We start from the raw sequence: 26,896 nt of genomic DNA, 5'->3' as shown, positions 1-26,896 counted from the left end.
ACCAGCGGGGTGTCAGCGCCTCTACTCAGGGCACCAGCGGGGGGTCAGTGCCTCTTCTCAGGGCACCAGCGGGGGTCTGCTCCTCTTCTCAGGGACCCCTGTAGGAGGGCAGCAGACCTTCTGGGGGATGCCTGCAGCTCGTCCAAGGCCTCGTCAAAGCTCTCAAGTAAGCCCAGATCTGAGCATGAGCGCTTCACCCAGACCAGGGTGTTGCTTTGGATGCTGGCTCCCCTCGCCCTCAGTTTAGAGTGTTAGAAACTACAAGTAGCAGAATACACTGCAATAGCCTGAAAGGAATTTGGTACTCATGCTGGACCTAGGCAATATAAGATCTCTGACGAGGATGGTGGGGAGTGCACGTGCAGGCCAGTGGAACTTTCACTTTCACAATGTGCCTGTAGGCCCTAAAACATTAGACCGAAACAAAGATAAATAAAACGCTTCAACGTCATAAAAAATAATTCCTCATTCAGAGCGCGATCCATCATTTCATTTATGTCTCTTGAAAAAACAACAGGCTTCAACGCATATGATTGATCATGTAGTCCTTTGATTTTGATGTAAATAACAAGGCTTCGTGCACGTTTCTTTTTTCAATTAAGTACACAGAAGCTTAAAACGAAAAGGCAGACATCCTTCGCAAAAAGTGTCTCACTTAAAAATTGCCCGTGATTGATCGTAAAAGTTATGAGACCGCATTAGTAAATCAGATGATGTCATGAGTGGAAAGCGCCACATTCTAGATGAAATTCTAAATAAAGGTAGAGTTGTCATGCTTTAAAAAATGCGATGGAATCCTCCCCGTCGGGGAATTGAACCCCGGTCTCCCGCGTGACAGGCGGGGATACTGACCACTATACTAACGAGGAACAGCTGCACCTGGTCTCGCTGAGCCGCTCCTTATGTGGCTGAAAACCCTCCTGTCCATCCTCATATGCTACGAATTTGTGCCATTTATCAACTCCTTCACACCAACACAGGGGCCCACAGGCTCAATAAACACACACACACTCCCTCACACAATACACACACAAACACACTCCTGCCTCACAAGATCCTTCTCACCTCCTAGCAGACACTCTCAGCAGCGCTCTCAGCAGCATCACCTGATGCCAGAGTCACAGCAACCAGCTCCCACGGCTGCTTCTGACGGCCCCGGCCTGGATCTTCAGCCCAGGGGCCCCTGGCTCTCTCTGATGCTGGAGGATTGCAGCGGGGGCTGCACACAGGGAGTGGGGAGGGAGACGCTCCCTCCCACCCGCCCACCCGCCCGCCTGCGCCAAAGGAGAAAGCTGGCTTGTAAAGGAGAAGAGAGGAGGCAGGAAAAGCCCAGGTGTGCGAGTGTCTGAGAAAGAGGCGCTTTGAATTGTGAAGCAGAGGAAAAAAGTGAAGACTTTGCAAAATTCCTTCGAGCCGGATTTGAACCAGCGACCTAAGGATATCAGCTTCCCCACTACAGTCCTCCGCTCTACCAACTGAGCTATCGAAGGCTCGGTGATGTAGAGATGACAAGGCGCTATATGGCATGAGGTGTGAGCAGCGTGCCCAGCCGCCTAGGCAGCACTCTGTCTCTAAACAGCAGCTCAAGGCCTTCATAAAGCGCCAAACCCTACAATGGAGACTTTCCTTCCCTGCACAAAGCCAGCAAAGGAAAACAAACAGGCCACCTGCCTTTCTCAATGCTTCTTTCAAATGCTAAGACATCACTTTGCGCACCTTAGAGCAACCTGTCCAGACACACTTACAAACTACCTTAGAAACGCCTCTCAAGGGCGACTATGACTGGCGCCCCAGACCAACCACCTCCCTTCTCTCCAGCCCCTAGCTAGAAGAATAGGAGACCTCACCCGGAGGATACAGACTCCAGAGTGACGGGCTAGAGACGCCCTTTGGGAGACATGACGGCACCAGGGCCGGACTGGCCATACGGGTAAAGAGAGAGCCCCCGCTGGACAGAGAGACTGAGGGACTCCGCCCATCCTGCGTAAATCCGGGCTTGGTGAGCAGTATCCCGCCCGCCCGTGTTGCTCTCCCCCTCCAATGCTGCTCTTCCCCATCTCCCTATCTGGCTTCACGTTAATACTATAAGCCCCCACCTCCTCTTTGCTTCCTTCCACCCAACCAGCAGATATCCATCAAACTAGGTGGGTCGCAGAATACTGGCATTCTGACAATTGGCTCGAGCCTGTCAACAATTTGGCAAGCTGCCATCTCCGAAGCTATAGTGTAGCAAGCTCCAGAAGCGAATCTCTCCCTTTCAATGTTGTCTTGAAACTGGATTCTTCATAGAGCTGGAGACCCCTAGAAACAGGCCTCCTGGATTTGCCAGTGCTTCTTCCAAGCGGTAACCCATCCTTTGTGAAGAACAAGCTTTGATGACCAGCATTCAGTTTTCTATCAGTGTTTTGTCTGTGTGCCTGAAAGGTGACGTTGTTATTAGCAGGTGGCAGGTCAAGTAAAGAAGAAATGTATGTAATAAAAGATTTGCGATGTAAAACCTTAAAAAATGTGTTTAGATAGGATGAAAAAAAACTAGAAGTATACCGTGGGGAGAAAAAAAGAGTCCCTTCCCTGACCGGGAATCGAACCCGGGCCGCGGCGGTGAGAGCGCCGAATCCTAACCACTAGACCACCAGGGAGCACTGGGTGCTCTGGAGCAGCACCTGCTCCAAGACATACCACCAGGGTGAGGCCGCCTGTGCTGCTGTCACAGGGTTTTGTGCATCAACTAAAGTAAGCAGGAAAACACACACACATCAACCTAACACTGGCAAGCTAGTCTTTACTACACTTTGGAAAACATCATGGGACACACAAAAAAAACACTGCTTTCAGGCACACCCCCAACAAAGCAATCTACTGAACGTTAAATAGACTCAGATCTCGGGACAGTTTCCATCCCTGGAAGACGCATGGGACCTTCATAACACACAACTAACTGGAGAGCAAAAACAGCAAGAACCAATTAACCATCCAGAAAAATACCAGTCACTGTTCTAGGTCAGCTCCTCTTCTCAGGGCACCAGCGGGAGGTCAGCGCCTCTTCTCAGGGCACCAGCGGGAGGTCAGCGCCTCTTCTCAGGGCACCAGCTGGAGGTCAGCACCTCTTCTCAGGGCACTAGCGGGGGGTCAGCGCCTCTTCTCAGGGGCCCTTGCAGGAGGGCAGCGCCTCTTCTCAGGGCACCAGCTGGAGGTCAGCGCCTCTTCTCAGGGCACTAGCGGGGGGGTCAGCGCCTCTTCTCAGGGGCCTTTGCAGGAGGGCAGCGCCTCTTCTCAGGGCACCAGCTGGAGGTCAGTGCCTCTTCTCAGGGCACTAGCGGGGGGTCAGCACCTCTTCTCAGGGGCCCTTGCAGGAGGGCAGCGCCTCTTCTCAGGGCACCAGCTGGAGGTCAGCGCCTCTTCTCAGGGCACCAGCGGGAGGTCAGCGCCTCTTCTCAGGGCACCAGCTGGAGGTCAGCGCCTCTTCTCAGGGCACTAGCGGGGATCAGCACCTCTTCTCAGGTACCCCTGAAGGAGGGCAGTCCCTTTTCTCATGGCACCAGCGGGAGGTCAGCGCCTCTACTCAGGGCACCAGCAGGAGGTAAGCGCCTCTTCTCAGGGCACCAGCGGGGGTCAGCTCCTCCTCTCAGAGCACCAGAGGGAGGGCAGTGCCTCTCCTCAGAGCACCAGCGGGGGGGGGGTCAGTGCCTCTTCTCAGGGCCCCAGCGGGGTGTCAGCACCTCTACTCAGGGCACCAGCGGGGGGTCAGTGCCTCTTCTCAGGACACCAGCAGGAGGTCAGCGCCTCTTCTCAGGGCACCAGCGGGAGGTCAGCACCTCTTCTCAGGGCACCAGCGGGAGGTCAGCACCTCTTCTCAGGGCACCAGCTGGAGGTCAGCACCTCTTCTCAGGGCACTAGCGGGGGGGTCAGCGCCTCTTCTCAGGGGCCCTTGCAGGAGGGCAGCGCCTCTTCTCAGGGCACCAGCTGGAGGTCAGCGCCTCTTCTCAGGGGCCTTTGCAGGAGGGCAGCGCCTCTTCTCAGGGCACCAGCTGGAGGTCAGCGCCTCTTCTCAGGGCACCAGCTGGAGGTCAGCGCCTCTTCTCAGGGCACTAGCGGGGGGGGTCAGCGACTCTTCTCAGGGGCCCTTGCAGGAGGGCAGCGCCTATTCTCATGGCACCAGCTGGAGGTCAGCGCCTCTTCTCAGGGGCCCTTGCAGGAGGGCAGCGCCTCTTCTCAGGGCACCAGCTGGAGGTCAGCGCCACTTCTCAGGGCACTAGCAGGGAATCAGCACCTCTTCTCAGGTACCCCTGAAGGAGGGCAGTCCCTTTTCTCATGGCACCAGCGGGAGGTCAGCGCCTCTACTCAGGGCACCAGCAGGAGGTAAGCGCCTCTTCTCAGGGCACCAGCGGGGGTCAGCTCCTCCTCTCAGGGCACCAGAGGGAGGGCAGTGCCTCTCCTCAGGGCACCAGCGGGGTGTCAGTGCCTCTTCTCAGGGCACCAGCGGGGGTCAGCTCCTCCTCTCAGGGCACCAGAGGGAGGGTAGTGCCTCTCCTCAGGGCACCAGCGGGGTGTCAGCGCCTCTACTCAGGGCACCAGCGGGGGGTCAGTGCCTCTTCTCAGGGCACCAGCGGGGGTCTGCTCCTCTTCTCAGGGACCCCTGTAGGAGGGCAGCAGACCTTCTGGGGGATGCCTGCAGCTCGTCCAAGGCCTCGTCAAAGCTCTCAAGTAAGCCCAGATCTGAGCATGAGCGCTTCACCCAGACCAGGGTGTTGCTTTGGATGCTGGCTCCCCTCGCCCTCAGTTTAGAGTGTTAGAAACTACAAGTAGCAGAATACACTGCAATAGCCTGAAAGGAATTTGGTACTCATGCTGGACCTAGGCAATATAAGATCTCTGACGAGGATGGTGGGGAGTGCACGTGCAGGCCAGTGGAACTTTCACTTTCACAATGTGCCTGTAGGCCCTAAAACATTAGACCGAAACAAAGATAAATAAAACGCTTCAACGTCATAAAAAATAATTCCTCATTCAGAGCGCGATCCATCATTTCATTTATGTCTCTTGAAAAAACAACAGGCTTCAACGCATATGATTGATCATGTAGTCCTTTGATTTTGATGTAAATAACAAGGCTTCGTGCACGTTTCTTTTTTCAATTAAGTACACAGAAGCTTAAAACGAAAAGGCAGACATCCTTCGCAAAAAGTGTCTCACTTAAAAATTGCCCGTGATTGATCGTAAAAGTTATGAGACCGCATTAGTAAATCAGATGATGTCATGAGTGGAAAGCGCCACATTCTAGATGAAATTCTAAATAAAGGTAGAGTTGTCATGCTTTAAAAAATGCGATGGAATCCTCCCCGTCGGGGAATTGAACCCCGGTCTCCCGCGTGACAGGCGGGGATACTGACCACTATACTAACGAGGAACAGCTGCACCTGGTCTCGCTGAGCCGCTCCTTATGTGGCTGAAAACCCTCCTGTCCATCCTCATATGCTACGAATTTGTGCCATTTATCAACTCCTTCACACCAACACAGGGGCCCACAGGCTCAATAAACACACACACACTCCCTCACACAATACACACACAAACACACTCCTGCCTCACAAGATCCTTCTCACCTCCTAGCAGACACTCTCAGCAGCGCTCTCAGCAGCATCACCTGATGCCAGAGTCACAGCAACCAGCTCCCACGGCTGCTTCTGACGGCCCCGGCCTGGATCTTCAGCCCAGGGGCCCCTGGCTCTCTCTGATGCTGGAGGATTGCAGGGGGGGCTGCACACAGGGAGTGGGGAGGGAGACGCTCCCTCCCACCCGCCCACCCGCCCGCCTGCGCCAAAGGAGAAAGCTGGCTTGTAAAGGAGAAGAGAGGAGGCAGGAAAAGCCCAGGTGTGCGAGTGTCTGAGAAAGAGGCGCTTTGAATTGTGAAGCAGAGGAAAAAAGTGAAGACTTTGCAAAATTCCTTCGAGCCGGATTTGAACCAGCGACCTAAGGATATCAGCTTCCCCACTACAGTCCTCCGCTCTACCAACTGAGCTATCGAAGGCTCGGTGATGTAGGGATGACAAGGCGCTATATGGCATGAGGTGTGAGCAGCGTGCCCAGCCGCCTAGGCAGCACTCTGTCTCTAAACAGCAGCTCAAGGCCTTCATAAAGCGCCAAACCCTACAATGGAGACTTTCCTTCCCTGCACAAAGCCAGCAAAGGAAAACAAACAGGCCACCTGCCTTTCTCAATGCTTCTTTCAAATGCTAAGACATCACTTTGCGCACCTTAGAGCAACCTGTCCAGACACACTTACAAACTACCTTAGAAACGCCTCTCAAGGGCGACTATGACTGGCGCCCCAGACCAACCACCTCCCTTCTCTCCAGCCCCTAGCTAGAAGAATAGGAGACCTCACCCGGAGGATACAGACTCCAGAGTGACGGGCTAGAGACGCCCTTTGGGAGACATGACGGCACCAGGGCCGGACTGGCCATACGGGTAAAGAGAGAGCCCCCGCTGGACAGAGAGACTGAGGGACTCCGCCCATCCTGCGTAAATCCGGGCTTGGTGAGCAGTATCCCGCCCGCCCGTGTTGCTCTCCCCCTCCAATGCTGCTCTTCCCCATCTCCCTATCTGGCTTCACGTTAATACTATAAGCCCCCACCTCCTCTTTGCTTCCTTCCACCCAACCAGCAGATATCCATCAAACTAGGTGGGTCGCAGAATACTGGCATTCTGACAATTGGCTCGAGCCTGTCAACAATTTGGCAAGCTGCCATCTCCGAAGCTATAGTGTAGCAAGCTCCAGAAGCGAATCTCTCCCTTTCAATGTTGTCTTGAAACTGGATTCTTCATAGAGCTGGAGACCCCTAGAAACAGGCCTCCTGGATTTGCCAGTGCTTCTTCCAAGCGGTAACCCATCCTTTGTGAAGAACAAGCTTTGATGACCAGCATCCAGTTTTCTATCAGTGTTTTGTCTGTGTGCCTGAAAGGTGACGTTGTTATTAGCAGGTGGCAGGTCAAGTAAAGAAGAAATGTATGTAATAAAAGATTTGCGATGTAAAACCTTAAAAATTGTGTTTAGATAGGATGAAAAAAAACTAGAAGTATACCGTGGGGAGAAAAAAAGAGTCCCTTCCCTGACCGGGAATCGAACCCGGGCCGCGGCGGTGAGAGCGCCGAATCCTAACCACTAGACCACCAGGGAGCACTGGGTGCTCTGGAGCAGCACCTGCTCCAAGACATACCACCAGGGTGAGGCCGCCTGTGCTGCTGTCACAGGGTTTTGTGCATCAACTAAAGTAAGCAGGAAAACACACACACATCAACCTAACACTGGCAAGCTAGTCTTTACTACACTTTGGAAAACATCATGGGACACACAAAAAAAACACTGCTTTCAGGCACACCCCCAACAAAGCAATCTACTGAACGTTAAATAGACTCAGATCTCGGGACAGTTTCCATCCCTGGAAGACGCATGGGACCTTCATAACACACAACTAACTGGAGAGCAAAAACAGCAAGAACCAATTAACCATCCAGAAAAATACCAGTCACTGTTCTAGGTCAGCTCCTCTTCTCAGGGCACCAGCGGGAGGTCAGCGCCTCTTCTCAGGGCACCAGCGGGGGGTCAGTGCCTCTTCTCAGGGCACCAGCGGGAGGTCAGCGCCTCTTCTCAGGGCACTAGCGGGGGGTCAGCGCCTCTTCTCAGGGGCCCTTGCAGGAGGGCAGCGCCTCTTCTCAGGGCACCAGCTGGAGGTCAGCGCCTCTTCTCAGGGCACTAGCGGGGGGGTCAGCGCCTCTTCTCAGGGGCCTTTGCAGGAGGGCAGCGCCTCTTCTCAGGGCACCAGCTGGAGGTCAGTGCCTCTTCTCAGGGCACTAGCGGGGGGTCAGCGCCTCTTCTCAGGGGCCCTTGCAGGAGGGCAGCGCCTCTTCTCAGGGCACCAGCTGGAGGTCAGCGCCTCTTCTCAGGGCACCAGCGGGAGGTCAGCGCCTCTTCTCAGGGCACCAGCTGGAGGTCAGCGCCTCTTCTCAGGGCACTAGCGGGGATCAGCACCTCTTCTCAGGTACCCCTGAAGGAGGGCAGTCCCTTTTCTCATGGCACCAGCGGGAGGTCAGCGCCTCTACTCAGGGCACCAGCAGGAGGTAAGCGCCTCTTCTCAGGGCACCAGCGGGGGTCAGCTCCTCCTCTCAGAGCACCAGAGGGAGGGCAGTGCCTCTCCTCAGAGCACCAGCGGGGGGGGGGGTCAGTGCCTCTTCTCAGGGCCCCAGCGGGGTGTCAGCACCTCTACTCAGGGCACCAGCGGGGGGTCAGTGCCTCTTCTCAGGACACCAGCAGGAGGTCAGCGCCTCTTCTCAGGGCACCAGCGGGAGGTCAGCACCTCTTCTCAGGGCACCAGCGGGAGGTCAGCACCTCTTCTCAGGGCACCAGCTGGAGGTCAGCACCTCTTCTCAGGGCACTAGCGGGGGGGTCAGCGCCTCTTCTCAGGGGCCCTTGCAGGAGGGCAGCGCCTCTTCTCAGGGCACCAGCTGGAGGTCAGCGCCTCTTCTCAGGGGCCTTTGCAGGAGGGCAGCGCCTCTTCTCAGGGCACCAGCTGGAGGTCAGCGCCTCTTCTCAGGGCACCAGCTGGAGGTCAGCGCCTCTTCTCAGGGCACTAGCGGGGGGGGTCAGCGACTCTTCTCAGGGGCCCTTGCAGGAGGGCAGCGCCTATTCTCATGGCACCAGCTGGAGGTCAGCGCCTCTTCTCAGGGGCCCTTGCAGGAGGGCAGCGCCTCTTCTCAGGGCACCAGCTGGAGGTCAGCGCCACTTCTCAGGGCACTAGCGGGGAATCAGCACCTCTTCTCAGGTACCCCTGAAGGAGGGCAGTCCCTTTTCTCATGGCACCAGCGGGAGGTCAGCGCCTCTACTCAGGGCACCAGCAGGAGGTAAGCGCCTCTTCTCAGGGCACCAGCGGGGGTCAGCTCCTCCTCTCAGGGCACCAGAGGGAGGGCAGTGCCTCTCCTCAGGGCACCAGCGGGGTGTCAGTGCCTCTTCTCAGGGCACCAGCGGGGGTCAGCTCCTCCTCTCAGGGCACCAGAGGGAGGGTAGTGCCTCTCCTCAGGGCACCAGCGGGGTGTCAGCGCCTCTACTCAGGGCACCAGCGGGGGGTCAGTGCCTCTTCTCAGGGCACCAGCGGGGGTCTGCTCCTCTTCTCAGGGACCCCTGTAGGAGGGCAGCAGACCTTCTGGGGGATGCCTGCAGCTCGTCCAAGGCCTCGTCAAAGCTCTCAAGTAAGCCCAGATCTGAGCATGAGCGCTTCACCCAGACCAGGGTGTTGCTTTGGATGCTGGCTCCCCTCGCCCTCAGTTTAGAGTGTTAGAAACTACAAGTAGCAGAATACACTGCAATAGCCTGAAAGGAATTTGGTACTCATGCTGGACCTAGGCAATATAAGATCTCTGACGAGGATGGTGGGGAGTGCACGTGCAGGCCAGTGGAACTTTCACTTTCACAATGTGCCTGTAGGCCCTAAAACATTAGACCGAAACAAAGATAAATAAAACGCTTCAACGTCATAAAAAATAATTCCTCATTCAGAGCGCGATCCATCATTTCATTTATGTCTCTTGAAAAAACAACAGGCTTCAACGCATATGATTGATCATGTAGTCCTTTGATTTTGATGTAAATAACAAGGCTTCGTGCACGTTTCTTTTTTCAATTAAGTACACAGAAGCTTAAAACGAAAAGGCAGACATCCTTCGCAAAAAGTGTCTCACTTAAAAATTGCCCGTGATTGATCGTAAAAGTTATGAGACCGCATTAGTAAATCAGATGATGTCATGAGTGGAAAGCGCCACATTCTAGATGAAATTCTAAATAAAGGTAGAGTTGTCATGCTTTAAAAAATGCGATGGAATCCTCCCCGTCGGGGAATTGAACCCCGGTCTCCCGCGTGACAGGCGGGGATACTGACCACTATACTAACGAGGAACAGCTGCACCTGGTCTCGCTGAGCCGCTCCTTATGTGGCTGAAAACCCTCCTGTCCATCCTCATATGCTACGAATTTGTGCCATTTATCAACTCCTTCACACCAACACAGGGGCCCACAGGCTCAATAAACACACACACACTCCCTCACACAATACACACACAAACACACTCCTGCCTCACAAGATCCTTCTCACCTCCTAGCAGACACTCTCAGCAGCGCTCTCAGCAGCATCACCTGATGCCAGAGTCACAGCAACCAGCTCCCACGGCTGCTTCTGACGGCCCCGGCCTGGATCTTCAGCCCAGGGGCCCCTGGCTCTCTCTGATGCTGGAGGATTGCAGCGGGGGCTGCACACAGGGAGTGGGGAGGGAGACGCTCCCTCCCACCCGCCCACCCGCCCGCCTGCGCCAAAGGAGAAAGCTGGCTTGTAAAGGAGAAGAGAGGAGGCAGGAAAAGCCCAGGTGTGCGAGTGTCTGAGAAAGAGGCGCTTTGAATTGTGAAGCAGAGGAAAAAAGTGAAGACTTTGCAAAATTCCTTCGAGCCGGATTTGAACCAGCGACCTAAGGATATCAGCTTCCCCACTACAGTCCTCCGCTCTACCAACTGAGCTATCGAAGGCTCGGTGATGTAGAGATGACAAGGCGCTATATGGCATGAGGTGTGAGCAGCGTGCCCAGCCGCCTAGGCAGCACTCTGTCTCTAAACAGCAGCTCAAGGCCTTCATAAAGCGCCAAACCCTACAATGGAGACTTTCCTTCCCTGCACAAAGCCAGCAAAGGAAAACAAACAGGCCACCTGCCTTTCTCAATGCTTCTTTCAAATGCTAAGACATCACTTTGCGCACCTTAGAGCAACCTGTCCAGACACACTTACAAACTACCTTAGAAACGCCTCTCAAGGGCGACTATGACTGGCGCCCCAGACCAACCACCTCCCTTCTCTCCAGCCCCTAGCTAGAAGAATAGGAGACCTCACCCGGAGGATACAGACTCCAGAGTGACGGGCTAGAGACGCCCTTTGGGAGACATGACGGCACCAGGGCCGGACTGGCCATACGGGTAAAGAGAGAGCCCCCGCTGGACAGAGAGACTGAGGGACTCCGCCCATCCTGCGTAAATCCGGGCTTGGTGAGCAGTATCCCGCCCGCCCGTGTTGCTCTCCCCCTCCAATGCTGCTCTTCCCCATCTCCCTATCTGGCTTCACGTTAATACTATAAGCCCCCACCTCCTCTTTGCTTCCTTCCACCCAACCAGCAGATATCCATCAAACTAGGTGGGTCGCAGAATACTGGCATTCTGACAATTGGCTCGAGCCTGTCAACAATTTGGCAAGCTGCCATCTCCGAAGCTATAGTGTAGCAAGCTCCAGAAGCGAATCTCTCCCTTTCAATGTTGTCTTGAAACTGGATTCTTCATAGAGCTGGAGACCCCTAGAAACAGGCCTCCTGGATTTGCCAGTGCTTCTTCCAAGCGGTAACCCATCCTTTGTGAAGAACAAGCTTTGATGACCAGCATTCAGTTTTCTATCAGTGTTTTGTCTGTGTGCCTGAAAGGTGACGTTGTTATTAGCAGGTGGCAGGTCAAGTAAAGAAGAAATGTATGTAATAAAAGATTTGCGATGTAAAACCTTAAAAAATGTGTTTAGATAGGATGAAAAAAAACTAGAAGTATACCGTGGGGAGAAAAAAAGAGTCCCTTCCCTGACCGGGAATCGAACCCGGGCCGCGGCGGTGAGAGCGCCGAATCCTAACCACTAGACCACCAGGGAGCACTGGGTGCTCTGGAGCAGCACCTGCTCCAAGACATACCACCAGGGTGAGGCCGCCTGTGCTGCTGTCACAGGGTTTTGTGCATCAACTAAAGTAAGCAGGAAAACACACACACATCAACCTAACACTGGCAAGCTAGTCTTTACTACACTTTGGAAAACATCATGGGACACACAAAAAAAACACTGCTTTCAGGCACACCCCCAACAAAGCAATCTACTGAACGTTAAATAGACTCAGATCTCGGGACAGTTTCCATCCCTGGAAGACGCATGGGACCTTCATAACACACAACTAACTGGAGAGCAAAAACAGCAAGAACCAATTAACCATCCAGAAAAATACCAGTCACTGTTCTAGGTCAGCTCCTCTTCTCAGGGCACCAGCGGGAGGTCAGCGCCTCTTCTCAGGGCACCAGCGGGAGGTCAGCGCCTCTTCTCAGGGCACCAGCTGGAGGTCAGCACCTCTTCTCAGGGCACTAGCGGGGGGTCAGCGCCTCTTCTCAGGGGCCCTTGCAGGAGGGCAGCGCCTCTTCTCAGGGCACCAGCTGGAGGTCAGCGCCTCTTCTCAGGGCACCAGCGGGAGGTCAGCGCCTCTTCTCAGGGCACCAGCTGGAGGTCAGCGCCTCTTCTCAGGGCACTAGCGGGGGGGTCAGCGCCTCTTCTCAGGGGCCTTTGCAGGAGGGCAGCGCCTCTTCTCAGGGCACCAGCTGGAGGTCAGTGCCTCTTCTCAGGGCACTAGCGGGGGGTCAGCGCCTCTTCTCAGGGGCCCTTGCAGGAGGGCAGCGCCTCTTCTCAGGGCACCAGCTGGAGGTCAGCGCCTCTTCTCAGGGCACCAGCGGGAGGTCAGCGCCTCTTCTCAGGGCACCAGCTGGAGGTCAGCGCCTCTTCTCAGGGCACTAGCGGGGATCAGCACCTCTTCTCAGGTACCCCTGAAGGAGGGCAGTCCCTTTTCTCATGGCACCAGCGGGAGGTCAGCGCCTCTACTCAGGGCACCAGCAGGAGGTAAGCGCCTCTTCTCAGGGCACCAGCGGGGGTCAGCTCCTCCTCTCAGAGCACCAGAGGGAGGGCAGTGCCTCTCCTCAGAGCACCAGCGGGGGGGGGGTCAGTGCCTCTTCTCAGGGCCCCAGCGGGGTGTCAGCACCTCTACTCAGGGCACCAGCGGGGGGTCAGTGCCTCTTCTCAGGACACCAGCAGGAGGTCAGCGCCTCTTCTCAGGGCACCAGCGGGAGGTCAGCACCTCTTCTCAGGGCACCAGCGGGAGGTCAGCACCTCTTCTCAGGGCACCAGCTGGAGGTCAGCACCTCTTCTCAGGGCACTAGCGGGGGGGTCAGCGCCTCTTCTCAGGGGCCCTTGCAGGAGGGCAGCGCCTCTTCTCAGGGCACCAGCTGGAGGTCAGCGCCTCTTCTCAGGGGCCTTTGCAGGAGGGCAGCGCCTCTTCTCAGGGCACCAGCTGGAGGTCAGCGCCTCTTCTCAGGGCACCAGCTGGAGGTCAGCGCCTCTTCTCAGGGCACTAGCGGGGGGGGTCAGCGACTCTTCTCAGGGGCCCTTGCAGGAGGGCAGCGCCTATTCTCATGGCACCAGCTGAAGGTCAGCGCCTCTTCTCAGGGGCCCTTGCAGGAGGGCAGCGCCTCTTCTCAGGGCACCAGCTGGAGGTCAGCGCCACTTCTCAGGGCACTAGCGGGGAATCAGCACCTCTTCTCAGGTACCCCTGAAGGAGGGCAGTCCCTTTTCTCATGGCACCAGCGGGAGGTCAGCGCCTCTACTCAGGGCACCAGCAGGAGGTAAGCGCCTCTTCTCAGGGCACCAGCGGGGGTCAGCTCCTCCTCTCAGGGCACCAGAGGGAGGGCAGTGCCTCTCCTCAGGGCACCAGCGGGGTGTCAGTGCCTCTTCTCAGGGCACCAGCGGGGGTCAGCTCCTCCTCTCAGGGCACCAGAGGGAGGGTAGTGCCTCTCCTCAGGGCACCAGCGGGGTGTCAGCGCCTCTACTCAGGGCACCAGCGGGGGGTCAGTGCCTCTTCTCAGGGCACCAGCGGGGGTCTGCTCCTCTTCTCAGGGACCCCTGTAGGAGGGCAGCAGACCTTCTGGGGGATGCCTGCAGCTCGTCCAAGGCCTCGTCAAAGCTCTCAAGTAAGCCCAGATCTGAGCATGAGCGCTTCACCCAGACCAGGGTGTTGCTTTGGATGCTGGCTCCCCTCGCCCTCAGTTTAGAGTGTTAGAAACTACAAGTAGCAGAATACACTGCAATAGCCTGAAAGGAATTTGGTACTCATGCTGGACCTAGGCAATATAAGATCTCTGACGAGGATGGTGGGGAGTGCACGTGCAGGCCAGGGGAACTTTCACTTTCACAATGTGCCTGTAGGCCCTAAAACATTAGACCGAAACAAAGATAAATAAAACGCTTCAACGTCATAAAAAATAATTCCTCATTCAGAGCGCGATCCATCATTTCATTTATGTCTCTTGAAAAAACAACAGGCTTCAACGCATATGATTGATCATGTAGTCCTTTGATTTTGATGTAAATAACAAGGCTTCGTGCACGTTTCTTTTTTCAATTAAGTACACAGAAGCTTAAAACGAAAAGGCAGACATCCTTCGCAAAAAGTGTCTCACTTAAAAATTGCCCGTGATTGATCGTAAAAGTTATGAGACCGCATTAGTAAATCAGATGATGTCATGAGTGGAAAGCGCCACATTCTAGATGAAATTCTAAATAAAGGTAGAGTTGTCATGCTTTAAAAAATGCGATGGAATCCTCCCCGTCGGGGAATTGAACCCCGGTCTCCCGCGTGACAGGCGGGGATACTGACCACTATACTAACGAGGAACAGCTGCACCTGGTCTCGCTGAGCCGCTCCTTATGTGGCTGAAAACCCTCCTGTCCATCCTCATCTGCTACGAATTTGTGCCATTTATCAACTCCTTCACACCAACACAGGGGCCCACAGGCTCAATAAACACACACACACTCCCTCACACAATACACACACAAACACACTCCTGCCTCACAAGATCCTTCTCACCTCCTAGCAGACACTCTCAGCAGCGCTCTCAGCAGCATCACCTGATGCCAGAGTCACAGCAACCAGCTCCCACGGCTGCTTCTGACGGCCCCGGCCTGGATCTTCAGCCCAGGGGCCCCTGGCTCTCTCTGATGCTGGAGGATTGCAGCGGGGGCTGCACACAGGGAGTGGGGAGGGAGACGCTCCCTCCCACCCGCCCACCCGCCCGCCTGCGCCAAAGGAGAAAGCTGGCTTGTAAAGGAGAAGAGAGGAGGCAGGAAAAGCCCAGGTGTGCGAGTGTCTGAGAAAGAGGCGCTTTGAATTGTGAAGCAGAGGAAAAAAGTGAAGACTTTGCAAAATTCCTTCGAGCCGGATTTGAACCAGCGACCTAAGGATATCAGCTTCCCCACTACAGTCCTCCGCTCTACCAACTGAGCTATCGAAGGCTCGGTGATGTAGGGATGACAAGGCGCTATATGGCATGAGGTGTGAGCAGCGTGCCCAGCCGCCTAGGCAGCACTCTGTCTCTAAACAGCAGCTCAAGGCCTTCATAAAGCGCCAAACCCTACAATGGAGACTTTCCTTCCCTGCACAAAGCCAGCAAAGGAAAACAAACAGGCCACCTGCCTTTCTCAATGCTTCTTTCAAATGCTAAGACATCACTTTGCGCACCTTAGAGCAACCTGTCCAGACACACTTACAAACTACCTTAGAAAAGCCTCTCAAGGGCGACTATGACTGGCGCCCCAGACCAACCACCTCCCTTCTCTCCAGCCCCTAGCTAGAAGAATAGGAGACCTCACCCGGAGGATACAGACTCCAGAGTGACGGGCTAGAGACGCCCTTTGGGAGACATGACGGCACCAGGGCCGGACTGGCCATACGGGTAAAGAGAGAGCCCCCGCTGGACAGAGAGACTGAGGGACTCCGCCCATCCTGCGTAAATCCGGGCTTGGTGAGCAGTATCCCGCCCGCCCGTGTTGCTCTCCCCCTCCAATGCTGCTCTTCCCCATCTCCCTATCTGGCTTCACGTTAATACTATAAGTCCCCACCTCCTCTTTGCTTCCTTCCACCCAACCAGCAGATATCCATCAAACTAGGTGGGTCGCAGAATACTGGCATTCTGACAATTGGCTCGAGCCTGTCAACAATTTGGCAAGCTGCCATCTCCGAAGCTATAGTGTAGCAAGCTCCAGAAGCGAATCTCTCCCTTTCAATGTTGTCTTGAAACTGGATTCTTCATAGAGCTGGAGACCCCTAGAAACAGGCCTCCTGGATTTGCCAGTGCTTCTTCCAAGCGGTAACCCATCCTTTGTGAAGAACAAGCTTTGATGACCAGCATTCAGTTTTCTATCAGTGTTTTGTCTGTGTGCCTGAAAGGTGACGTTGTTATTAGCAGGTGGCAGGTCAAGTAAAGAAGAAATGTATGTAATAAAAGATTTGCGATGTAAAACCTTAAAAATTGTGTTTAGATAGGATGAAAAAAAACTAGAAGTATACCGTGGGGAGAAAAAAAGAGTCCCTTCCCTGACCGGGAATCGAACCCGGGCCACGGCGGTGAGAGCGCCGAATCCTAACCACTAGACCACCAGGGAGCACTGGGTGCTCTGGAGCAGCACCTGCTCCAAGACATACCACCAGGGTGAGGCCGCCTGTGCTGCTGTCACAGGGTTTTGTGCATCAACTAAAGTAAGCAGGAAAACACACACACATCAACCTAACACTGGCAAGCTAGTCTTTACTACACTTTGGAAAACATCATGGGACACACAAAAAAAACACTGCTTTCAGGCACACCCCCAACAAAGCAATCTACTGAACGTTAAATAGACTCAGATCTCGGGACAGTTTCCATCCCTGGAAGACGCATGGGACCTTCATAACACACAACTAACTGGAGAGCAAAAACAGCAAGAACCAATTAACCATCCAGAAAAATACCAGTCACTGTTCTAGGTCAGCTCCTCTTCTCAGGGCACCAGCGGGAGGTCAGCGCCTCTTCTCAGGGCACCAGCGGGAGGTCAGCGCCTCTTCTCAGGGCACCAGCTGGAGGTCAGCACCTCTTCTCAGGGCACTAGCGGGGGGTCAGCGCCTCTTCTCAGGGGCCCTTGCAGGAGGGCAGCGCCTCTTCTCAGGGCACCAGCTGGAGGTCAGCGCCTCTTCTCAGGGCACTAGCGGGGGGGTCAGCGCCTCTTCTCAGGGGCCTTTGCAGGAGGGCAGCGCCTCTTCTCAGGGCACCAGCTGGAGGTCAGTGCCTCTTCTCAGGGCACTAGCGGGGGGTCAGCGCCTCTTCTCAGGGGCCCTTGCAGGAGGGCAGCGCCTCTTCTCAGGGCACCAGCTGGAGGTCAGCGCCTCTTCTCAGGGCACCAGCGGGAGGTCAGCGCCTCTTCTCAGGGCACCAGCTGGAGGTCAGCGCCTCTTCTCAGGGCACTAGCGGGGATCAGCACCTCTTCTCAGGTACCCCTGAAGGAGGGCAGTCCCTTTTCTCATGGCACCAGCGGGAGGTCAGCGCCTCTACTCAGGGCACCAGCAGGAGATAAGCGCCTCTTCTCAGGGCACCAGCGGGGGTCAGCTCCTCCTCTCAGAGCACCAGAGGGAGGGCAGTGCCTCTCCTCAGAGCACCAGCGGGGGGGGGGGGGTCAGTGCCTCTTCTCAGGGCCCCAGCGGGGTGTCAGCACCTCTACTCAGGGCACCAGCGGGGGGTCAGTGCCTCTTCTCAGGGCACCAGCAGGAGGTCAGCGCCTCTTCTTAGGGCACCAGCGGGAGGTCAGCACCTCTTCTCAGGGCACCAGCGGGAGGTCAGCACCTCTTCTCAGGGCACCAGCTGGAGGTCAGCGCCTCTTCTCAGGGCACTAGCGGGGGGGTCAGCACCTCTTCTCAGGGGCCCTTGCAGGAGGGCAGCGCCTCTTCTCAGGGCATCAGCTGGAGGTCAGCGCCTCTTCTCAGGTGCCCTTGCAGGAGGGCAGCGCCTCTTCTCAGGGCACCAGCTGGAGGTCAGTGCCTCTTCTCAGGGCACCAGCTGGAGGTCAGCGCCTCTTCTCAGGGCACTAGCGGGGGGGGTCAGCGCCTCTTCTCAGGGGCCCTTGCAGGAGGGCAGCGCCTATTCTCATGGCACCAGCTGGAGGTCAGCGCCTCTTCTCAGGGGCCCTTGCAGGAGGGCAGCGCCTCTTCTCAGGGCACCAGCTGGAGGTCAGCGCCACTTCTCAGGGCACTAGCGGGGAATCAGCACCTCTTCTCAGGTACCCCTGAAGGAGGGCAGTCCCTTTTCTCATGGCACCAGCGGGAGGTCAGCGCCTCTACTCAGGGCACCAGCAGGAGGTAAGCGCCTCTTCTCAGGGCACCAGCGGGGGTCAGCTCCTCCTCTCAGGGCACCAGAGGGAGGGCAGTGCCTCTCCTCAGGGCACCAGCGGGGTGTCAGCGCCTCTACTCAGGGCACCAGCGGGGGGTCAGTGCCTCTTCTCAGGGCACCAGCGGGGGTCTGCTCCTCTTCTCAGGGACCCCTGTAGGAGGGCAGCAGACCTTCTGGGGGATGCCTGCAGCTCGTCCAAGGCCTCGTCCAAGCTCTCAAGTAAGCCCAGATCTGAGCATGAGCGCTTCACCCAGACCAGGGTGTTGCTTTGGATGCTGGCTCCCCTCGCCCTCAGTTTAGAGTGTTAGAAACTACAAGTAGCAGAATACACTGCAATAGCCTGAAAGGAATTTGGTACTCATGCTGGACCTAGGCAATATAAGATCTCTGACGAGGATGGTGGGGAGTGCACGTGCAGGCCAGTGGAACTTTCACTTTCACAATGTGCCTGTAAGCCCTAAAACATTAGACCGAAACAAAGATAAATAAAACGCTTCAACGTCATAAAAAATAATTCCTCATTCAGAGCGCGATCCATCATTTCATTTATGTCTCTTGAAAAAACAACAGGCTTCAACGCATATGATTGATCATGTAGTCATTTGATTTTGATGTAAATAACAAGGCTTCGTGCACGTTTCTTTTTTCAATTAAGTACACAGAAGGTTAAAACGAAAAGGCAGACATCCTTCGCAAAAAGTGTCCCACTTAAAAATTGCCCGTGATTGATCGTAAAAGTTATGAGACCGCATTAGTAAATCAGATGATGTCATGAGTGGAAAGCGCCACATTCTAGATGAAATTCTAAATAAAGGTAGAGTTGTCATGCTTTAAAAAATGCGATGGAATCCTCCCCGTCGGGGAATTGAACCCCGGTCTCCCGCGTGACAGGCGGGGATACTGACCACTATACTAACGAGGAACAGCTGCACCTGGTCTCGCTGAGCCGCTCCTCATGTGGCTGAAAACCCGCCTGTCCATCCTCATATGCTATGAATTTGTGCCATTTATCAACTCCTTCACACCAACACAGGGGCCCACAGGCTCAATAAACACACACACACTCCCTCACACAATACACACACAAACACACTCCTGCCTCACAAGATCCTTCTCACCTCCTAGCAGACACTCTCAGCAGCGCTCTCAGCAGCATCACCTGATGCCAGAGTCACAGCAACCAGCTCCCACGGCTGCTTCTGACGGCCCCGGCCTGGATCTTCAGCCCAGGGGCCCCTGGCTCTCTCTGATGCTGGAGGATTGCAGCGGGGGCTGCACACAGGGAGTGGGGAGGGAGACGCTCCCTCCCACCCGCCCACCCGCCCGCCTGCGCCAAAGGAGAAAGCTGGCTTGTAAAGGAGAAGAGAGGAGGCAGGAAAAGCCCAGGTGTGCGAGTGTCTGAGAAAGAGGCGCTTTGAATTGTGAAGCAGAGGAAAAAAGTGAAGACTTTGCAAAATTCCTTCGAGCCGGATTTGAACCAGCGACCTAAGGATATCAGCTTCCCCACTACAGTCCTCCGCTCTACCAACTGAGCTATCGAAGGCTCGGTGATGTAGGGATGACAAGGCGCTATATGGCAAGAGGTGTGAGCAGCGTGCCCAGCCGCCTAGGCAGCACTCTGTCACTAAACAGCAGCTCAAGGCCTTCATAAAGCGCCAAACCCTACAATGGAGACTTTCCTTCCCTGCACAAAGCCAGCAAAGGAAAACAAACAGGCCACCTGCCTTTCTCAATGCTTCTTTCAAATGCTAAGACATCACTTTGCGCACCTTAGAGCAACCTGTCCAGACACACTTACAAACTACCTTAGAAACGCCTCTCAAGGGCGACTATGACTGGCGCCCCAGACCAACCACCTCCCTTCTCTCCAGCCCCTAGCTAGAAGAATAGGAGACCTCACCCGGAGGATACAGACTCCAGAGTGACGGGCTAGAGACGCCCTTTGGGAGACATGACGGCACCAGGGCCGGACTGGCCATACGGGTAAAGAGAGAGCCCCCGCTGGACAGAGAGACTGAGGGACTCCGCCCATCCTGCGTAAATCCGGGCTTGGTGAGCAGTATCCCGCCCGCCCGTGTTGCTCTCCCCCTCCAATGCTGCTCTTCCCCATCTCCCTATCTGGCTTCACGTTAATACTATAAGTCCCCACCTCCTCTTTGCTTCCTTCCACCCAACCAGCAGATATCCATCAAACTAGGTGGGTCGCAGAATACTGGCATTCTGACAATTGGCTCGAGCCTGTCAACAATTTGGCAAGCTGCCATCTCCGAAGCTATAGTGTAGCAAGCTCCAGAAGCGAATCTCTCCCTTTCAATGTTGTCTTGAAACTGGATTCTTCATAGAGCTGGAGACCCCTAGAAACAGGCCTCCTGGATTTGCCAGTGCTTCTTCCAAGCGGTAACCCATCCTTTGTGAAGAACAAGCTTTGATGACCAGCATCCAGTTTTCTATCAGTGTTTTGTCTGTGTGCCTGAAAGGTGACGTTGTTATTAGCAGGTGGCAGGTCAAGTAAAGAAGAAATGTATGTAATAAAAGATTTGCGATGTAGAACCTTAAAAAATGTGTTTAGATAGGATGAAAAAAAACTAGAAGTATACCGTGGGGAGAAAAAAAGAGTCCCTTCCCTGACCGGGAATCGAACCCGGGCCGCGGCGGTGAGAGCGCCGAATCCTAACCACTAGACCACCAGGGAGCACTGGGTGCTCTGGAGCAGCACCTGCTCCAAGACATACCACCAGGGTGAGGCCGCCTGTGCTGCTGTCACAGGGTTTTGTGCATCAACTAAAGTAAGCAGGAAAACACACACACATCAACCTAACACTGGCAAGCTTGTCTTTACTACACTTTGGAAAACATCATGGGACACACAAAAAAAACACTGCTTTCAGGCACACCCCCAACAAAGCAATCTACTGAACGTTAAATAGACTCAGATCTCGGGACAGTTTCCATCCCTGGAAGACGCATGGGACCTTCATAACACACAACTAACTGGAGAGCAAAAACAGCAAGAACCAATTAACCATCCAGAAAAATACCAGTCACTGTTCTAGGTCAGCTCCTCTTCTCAGGGCACCAGCGGGAGGTCAGCGCCTCTTCTCAGGGCACCAGCGGGAGGTCAGCGCCTCTTCTCAGGGCACCAGCTGGAGGTCAGCACCTCTTCTCAGGGCACTAGCGGGGGGTCAGCGCCTCTTCTCAGGGGCCCTTGCAGGAGGGCAGCGCCTCTTCTCAGGGCACCAGCTGGAGGTCAGCGCCTCTTCTCAGGGCACTAGCGGGGGGGTCAGCGCCTCTTCTCAGGGGCCTTTGCAGGAGGGCAGCGCCTCTTCTCAGGGCACCAGCTGGAGGTCAGTGCCTCTTCTCAGGGCACTAGCGGGGGGTCAGCGCCTCTTCTCAGGGGCCCTTGCAGGAGGGCAGCGCCTCTTCTCAGGGCACCAGCTGGAGGTCAGCGCCTCTTCTCAGGGCACCAGCGGGAGGTCAGCGCCTCTTCTCAGGGCACCAGCTGGAGGTCAGCGCCTCTTCTCAGGGCACTAGCGGGGATCAGCACCTCTTCTCAGGTACCCCTGAAGGAGGGCAGTCCCTTTTCTCATGGCACCAGCGGGAGGTCAGCGCCTCTACTCAGGGCACCAGCAGGAGGTAAGCGCCTCTTCTCAGGGCACCAGCGGGGGTCAGCTCCTCCTCTCAGAGCACCAGAGGGAGGGCAGTGCCTCTCCTCAGAGCACCAGCGGGGGGGGGGTCAGTGCCTCTTCTCAGGGCCCCAGCGGGGTGTCAGCACCTCTACTCAGGGCACCAGCGGGGGGTCAGTGCCTCTTCTCAGGACACCAGCAGGAGGTCAGCGCCTCTTCTCAGGGCACCAGCGGGAGGTCAGCACCTCTTCTCAGGGCACCAGCGGGAGGTCAGCACCTCTTCTCAGGGCACCAGCTGGAGGTCAGCACCTCTTCTCAGGGCACTAGCGGGGGGGTCAGCGCCTCTTCTCAGGGGCCCTTGCAGGAGGGCAGCGCCTCTTCTCAGGGCACCAGCTGGAGGTCAGCGCCTCTTCTCAGGGGCCTTTGCAGGAGGGCAGCGCCTCTTCTCAGGGCACCAGCTGGAGGTCAGCGCCTCTTCTCAGGGCACCAGCTGGAGGTCAGCGCCTCTTCTCAGGGCACTAGCGGGGGGGGTCAGCGACTCTTCTCAGGGGCCCTTGCAGGAGGGCAGCGCCTATTCTCATGGCACCAGCTGAAGGTCAGCGCCTCTTCTCAGGGGCCCTTGCAGGAGGGCAGCGCCTCTTCTCAGGGCACCAGCTGGAGGTCAGCGCCACTTCTCAGGGCACTAGCGGGGAATCAGCACCTCTTCTCAGGTACCCCTGAAGGAGGGCAGTCCCTTTTCTCATGGCACCAGCGGGAGGTCAGCGCCTCTACTCAGGGCACCAGCAGGAGGTAAGCGCCTCTTCTCAGGGCACCAGCGGGGGTCAGCTCCTCCTCTCAGGGCACCAGCGGGGTGTCAGTGCCTCTTCTCAGGGCACCAGCGGGGGTCAGCTCCTCCTCTCAGGGCACCAGAGGGAGGGTAGTGCCTCTCCTCAGGGCACCAGCGGGGTGTCAGCGCCTCTACTCAGGGCACCAGCGGGGGGTCAGTGCCTCTTCTCAGGGCACCAGCGGGGGTCTGCTCCTCTTCTCAGGGACCCCTGTAGGAGGGCAGCAGACCTTCTGGGGGATGCCTGCAGCTCGTCCAAGGCCTCGTCAAAGCTCTCAAGTAAGCCCAGATCTGAGCATGAGCGCTTCACCCAGACCAGGGTGTTGCTTTGGATGCTGGCTCCCCTCGCCCTCAGTTTAGAGTGTTAGAAACTACAAGTAGCAGAATACACTGCAATAGCCTGAAAGGAATTTGGTACTCATGCTGGACCTAGGCAATATAAGATCTCTGACGAGGATGGTGGGGAGTGCACGTGCAGGCCAGGGGAACTTTCACTTTCACAATGTGCCTGTAGGCCCTAAAACATTAGACCGAAACAAAGATAAATAAAACGCTTCAACGTCATAAAAAATAATTCCTCATTCAGAGCGCGATCCATCATTTCATTTATGTCTCTTGAAAAAACAACAGGCTTCAACGCATATGATTGATCATGTAGTCCTTTGATTTTGATGTAAATAACAAGGCTTCGTGCACGTTTCTTTTTTCAATTAAGTACACAGAAGCTTAAAACGAAAAGGCAGACATCCTTCGCAAAAAGTGTCTCACTTAAAAATTGCCCGTGATTGATCGTAAAAGTTATGAGACCGCATTAGTAAATCAGATGATGTCATGAGTGGAAAGCGCCACATTCTAGATGAAATTCTAAATAAAGGTAGAGTTGTCATGCTTTAAAAAATGCGATGGAATCCTCCCCGTCGGGGAATTGAACCCCGGTCTCCCGCGTGACAGGCGGGGATACTGACCACTATACTAACGAGGAACAGCTGCACCTGGTCTCGCTGAGCCGCTCCTTATGTGGCTGAAAACCCTCCTGTCCATCCTCATCTGCTACGAATTTGTGCCATTTATCAACTCCTTCACACCAACACAGGGGCCCACAGGCTCAATAAACACACACACACTCCCTCACACAATACACACACAAACACACTCCTGCCTCACAAGATCCTTCTCACCTCCTAGCAGACACTCTCAGCAGCGCTCTCAGCAGCATCACCTGATGCCAGAGTCACAGCAACCAGCTCCCACGGCTGCTTCTGACGGCCCCGGCCTGGATCTTCAGCCCAGGGGCCCCTGGCTCTCTCTGATGCTGGAGGATTGCAGCGGGGGCTGCACACAGGGAGTGGGGAGGGAGACGCTCCCTCCCACCCGCCCACCCGCCCGCCTGCGCCAAAGGAGAAAGCTGGCTTGTAAAGGAGAAGAGAGGAGGCAGGAAAAGCCCAGGTGTGCGAGTGTCTGAGAAAGAGGCGCTTTGAATTGTGAAGCAGAGGAAAAAAGTGAAGACTTTGCAAAATTCCTTCGAGCCGGATTTGAACCAGCGACCTAAGGATATCAGCTTCCCCACTACAGTCCTCCGCTCTACCAACTGAGCTATCGAAGGCTCGGTGATGTAGGGATGACAAGGCGCTATATGGCATGAGGTGTGAGCAGCGTGCCCAGCCGCCTAGGCAGCACTCTGTCTCTAAACAGCAGCTCAAGGCCTTCATAAAGCGCCAAACCCTACAATGGAGACTTTCCTTCCCTGCACAAAGCCAGCAAAGGAAAACAAACAGGCCACCTGCCTTTCTCAATGCTTCTTTCAAATGCTAAGACATCACTTTGCGCACCTTAGAGCAACCTGTCCAGACACACTTACAAACTACCTTAGAAAAGCCTCTCAAGGGCGACTATGACTGGCGCCCCAGACCAACCACCTCCCTTCTCTCCAGCCCCTAGCTAGAAGAATAGGAGACCTCACCCGGAGGATACAGACTCCAGAGTGACGGGCTAGAGACGCCCTTTGGGAGACATGACGGCACCAGGGCCGGACTGGCCATACGGGTAAAGAGAGAGCCCCCGCTGGACAGAGAGACTGAGGGACTCCGCCCATCCTGCGTAAATCCGGGCTTGGTGAGCAGTATCCCGCCCGCCCGTGTTGCTCTCCCCCTCCAATGCTGCTCTTCCCCATCTCCCTATCTGGCTTCACGTTAATACTATAAGTCCCCACCTCCTCTTTGCTTCCTTCCACCCAACCAGCAGATATCCATCAAACTAGGTGGGTCGCAGAATACTGGCATTCTGACAATTGGCTCGAGCCTGTCAACAATTTGGCAAGCTGCCATCTCCGAAGCTATAGTGTAGCAAGCTCCAGAAGCGAATCTCTCCCTTTCAATGTTGTCTTGAAACTGGATTCTTCATAGAGCTGGAGACCCCTAGAAACAGGCCTCCTGGATTTGCCAGTGCTTCTTCCAAGCGGTAACCCATCCTTTGTGAAGAACAAGCTTTGATGACCAGCATTCAGTTTTCTATCAGTGTTTTGTCTGTGTGCCTGAAAGGTGACGTTGTTATTAGCAGGTGGCAGGTCAAGTAAAGAAGAAATGTATGTAATAAAAGATTTGCGATGTAAAACCTTAAAAATTGTGTTTAGATAGGATGAAAAAAAACTAGAAGTATACCGTGGGGAGAAAAAAAGAGTCCCTTCCCTGACCGGGTATCGAACCCGGGCCACGGCGGTGAGAGCGCCGAATCCTAACCACTAGACCACCAGGGAGCACTGGGTGCTCTGGAGCAGCACCTGCTCCAAGACATACCACCAGGGTGAGGCCGCCTGTGCTGCTGTCACAGGGTTTTGTGCATCAACTAAAGTAAGCAGGAAAACACACACACATCAACCTAACACTGGCAAGCTAGTCTTTACTACACTTTGGAAAACATCATGGGACACACAAAAAAAACACTGCTTTCAGGCACACCCCCAACAAAGCAATCTACTGAACGTTAAATAGACTCAGATCTCGGGACAGTTTCCATCCCTGGAAGACGCATGGGACCTTCATAACACACAACTAACTGGAGAGCAAAAACAGCAAGAACCAATTAACCATCCAGAAAAATACCAGTCACTGTTCTAGGTCAGCTCCTCTTCTCAGGGCACCAGCGGGAGGTCAGCGCCTCTTCTCAGGGCACCAGCGGGAGGTCAGCGCCTCTTCTCAGGGCACCAGCTGGAGGTCAGCACCTCTTCTCAGGGCACTAGCGGGGGGTCAGCGCCTCTTCTCAGGGGCCCTTGCAGGAGGGCAGCGCCTCTTCTCAGGGCACCAGCTGGAGGTCAGCGCCTCTTCTCAGGGCACTAGCGGGGGGGTCAGCGCCTCTTCTCAGGGGCCTTTGCAGGAGGGCAGCGCCTCTTCTCAGGGCACCAGCTGGAGGTCAGTGCCTCTTCTCAGGGCACTAGCGGGGGGTCAGCGCCTCTTCTCAGGGGCCCTTGCAGGAGGGCAGCGCCTCTTCTCAGGGCACCAGCTGGAGGTCAGCGCCTCTTCTCAGGGCACCAGCGGGAGGTCAGCGCCTCTTCTCAGGGCACCAGCTGGAGGTCAGCGCCTCTTCTCAGGGCACTAGCGGGGATCAGCACCTCTTCTCAGGTACCCCTGAAGGAGGGCAGTCCCTTTTCTCATGGCACCAGCGGGAGGTCAGCGCCTCTACTCAGGGCACCAGCAGGAGATAAGCGCCTCTTCTCAGGGCACCAGCGGGGGTCAGCTCCTCCTCTCAGAGCACCAGAGGGAGGGCAGTGCCTCTCCTCAGAGCACCAGCGGGGGGGGGGGGTCAGTGCCTCTTCTCAGGGCCCCAGCGGGGTGTCAGCACCTCTACTCAGGGCACCAGCGGGGGGTCAGTGCCTCTTCTCAGGGCACCAGCAGGAGGTCAGCGCCTCTTCTTAGGGCACCAGCGGGAGGTCAGCACCTCTTCTCAGGGCACCAGCGGGAGGTCAGCACCTCTTCTCAGGGCACCAGCTGGAGGTCAGCGCCTCTTCTCAGGGCACTAGCGGGGGGGTCAGCACCTCTTCTCAGGGGCCCTTGCAGGAGGGCAGCGCCTCTTCTCAGGGCATCAGCTGGAGGTCAGCGCCTCTTCTCAGGGGCCCTTGCAGGAGGGCAGCGCCTCTTCTCAGGGCACCAGCTGGAGGTCAGCGCCTCTTCTCAGGGCACCAGCTGGAGGTCAGCGCCTCTTCTCAGGGCACTAGCGGGGGGGGTCAGCGCCTCTTCTCAGGGGCCCTTGCAGGAGGGCAGCGCCTATTCTCATGGCACCAGCTGGAGGTCAGCGCCTCTTCTCAGGGGCCCTTGCAGGAGGGCAGCGCCTCTTCTCAGGGCACCAGCTGGAGGTCAGCGCCACTTCTCAGGGCACTAGCGGGGAA

The 26,896-nt window shown here is 55.6% G+C and overlaps 12 non-coding genes across 12 annotated transcripts; all 12 read right to left on the bottom strand.

The window, feature by feature from the left end:
* Positions 1 to 797: 797 nt before the first annotated feature.
* Positions 798 to 869, bottom strand: TRNAD-GUC (transfer RNA aspartic acid (anticodon GUC)). Its single transcript has one exon. It is a non-coding gene; the product is annotated as a tRNA-Asp (tRNA).
* A 1,698-nt stretch (positions 870 to 2,567) lies between these two features.
* Positions 2,568 to 2,639, bottom strand: TRNAE-CUC (transfer RNA glutamic acid (anticodon CUC)). Its single transcript has one exon. It is a non-coding gene; the product is annotated as a tRNA-Glu (tRNA).
* Positions 2,640 to 5,335: 2,696 nt separating this feature from the next.
* TRNAD-GUC (transfer RNA aspartic acid (anticodon GUC)) lies at positions 5,336 to 5,407 on the bottom strand. The gene has a single exon. It is a non-coding gene; the product is annotated as a tRNA-Asp (tRNA).
* A 1,698-nt stretch (positions 5,408 to 7,105) lies between these two features.
* On the bottom strand, positions 7,106 to 7,177 carry TRNAE-CUC (transfer RNA glutamic acid (anticodon CUC)). Its single transcript has one exon. It is a non-coding gene; the product is annotated as a tRNA-Glu (tRNA).
* A 2,697-nt stretch (positions 7,178 to 9,874) lies between these two features.
* TRNAD-GUC (transfer RNA aspartic acid (anticodon GUC)) lies at positions 9,875 to 9,946 on the bottom strand. The gene has a single exon. It is a non-coding gene; the product is annotated as a tRNA-Asp (tRNA).
* Positions 9,947 to 11,644: 1,698 nt separating this feature from the next.
* Positions 11,645 to 11,716, bottom strand: TRNAE-CUC (transfer RNA glutamic acid (anticodon CUC)). Its single transcript has one exon. It is a non-coding gene; the product is annotated as a tRNA-Glu (tRNA).
* Positions 11,717 to 14,476: 2,760 nt separating this feature from the next.
* On the bottom strand, positions 14,477 to 14,548 carry TRNAD-GUC (transfer RNA aspartic acid (anticodon GUC)). Its single transcript has one exon. It is a non-coding gene; the product is annotated as a tRNA-Asp (tRNA).
* Positions 14,549 to 16,246: 1,698 nt separating this feature from the next.
* Positions 16,247 to 16,318, bottom strand: TRNAE-CUC (transfer RNA glutamic acid (anticodon CUC)). Its single transcript has one exon. It is a non-coding gene; the product is annotated as a tRNA-Glu (tRNA).
* Positions 16,319 to 18,922: 2,604 nt separating this feature from the next.
* Positions 18,923 to 18,994, bottom strand: TRNAD-GUC (transfer RNA aspartic acid (anticodon GUC)). Its single transcript has one exon. It is a non-coding gene; the product is annotated as a tRNA-Asp (tRNA).
* A 1,698-nt stretch (positions 18,995 to 20,692) lies between these two features.
* TRNAE-CUC (transfer RNA glutamic acid (anticodon CUC)) lies at positions 20,693 to 20,764 on the bottom strand. Its single transcript has one exon. It is a non-coding gene; the product is annotated as a tRNA-Glu (tRNA).
* A 2,664-nt stretch (positions 20,765 to 23,428) lies between these two features.
* On the bottom strand, positions 23,429 to 23,500 carry TRNAD-GUC (transfer RNA aspartic acid (anticodon GUC)). The gene has a single exon. It is a non-coding gene; the product is annotated as a tRNA-Asp (tRNA).
* Positions 23,501 to 25,198: 1,698 nt separating this feature from the next.
* TRNAE-CUC (transfer RNA glutamic acid (anticodon CUC)) lies at positions 25,199 to 25,270 on the bottom strand. The gene has a single exon. It is a non-coding gene; the product is annotated as a tRNA-Glu (tRNA).
* Between the last annotated feature and the right edge of the window lie 1,626 nt (positions 25,271 to 26,896).

The sequence above is a fragment of the Triturus cristatus genome, chromosome 4_1, assembly GCF_964204655.1.
Source record: "Triturus cristatus chromosome 4_1, aTriCri1.1, whole genome shotgun sequence".
NCBI classification, from domain to species: domain Eukaryota; kingdom Metazoa; phylum Chordata; class Amphibia; order Caudata; family Salamandridae; genus Triturus; species Triturus cristatus.
The sequence above is the reverse complement of the archived record's forward strand: the minus strand, read 5'-3'. Positions and strand labels throughout refer to the sequence as shown.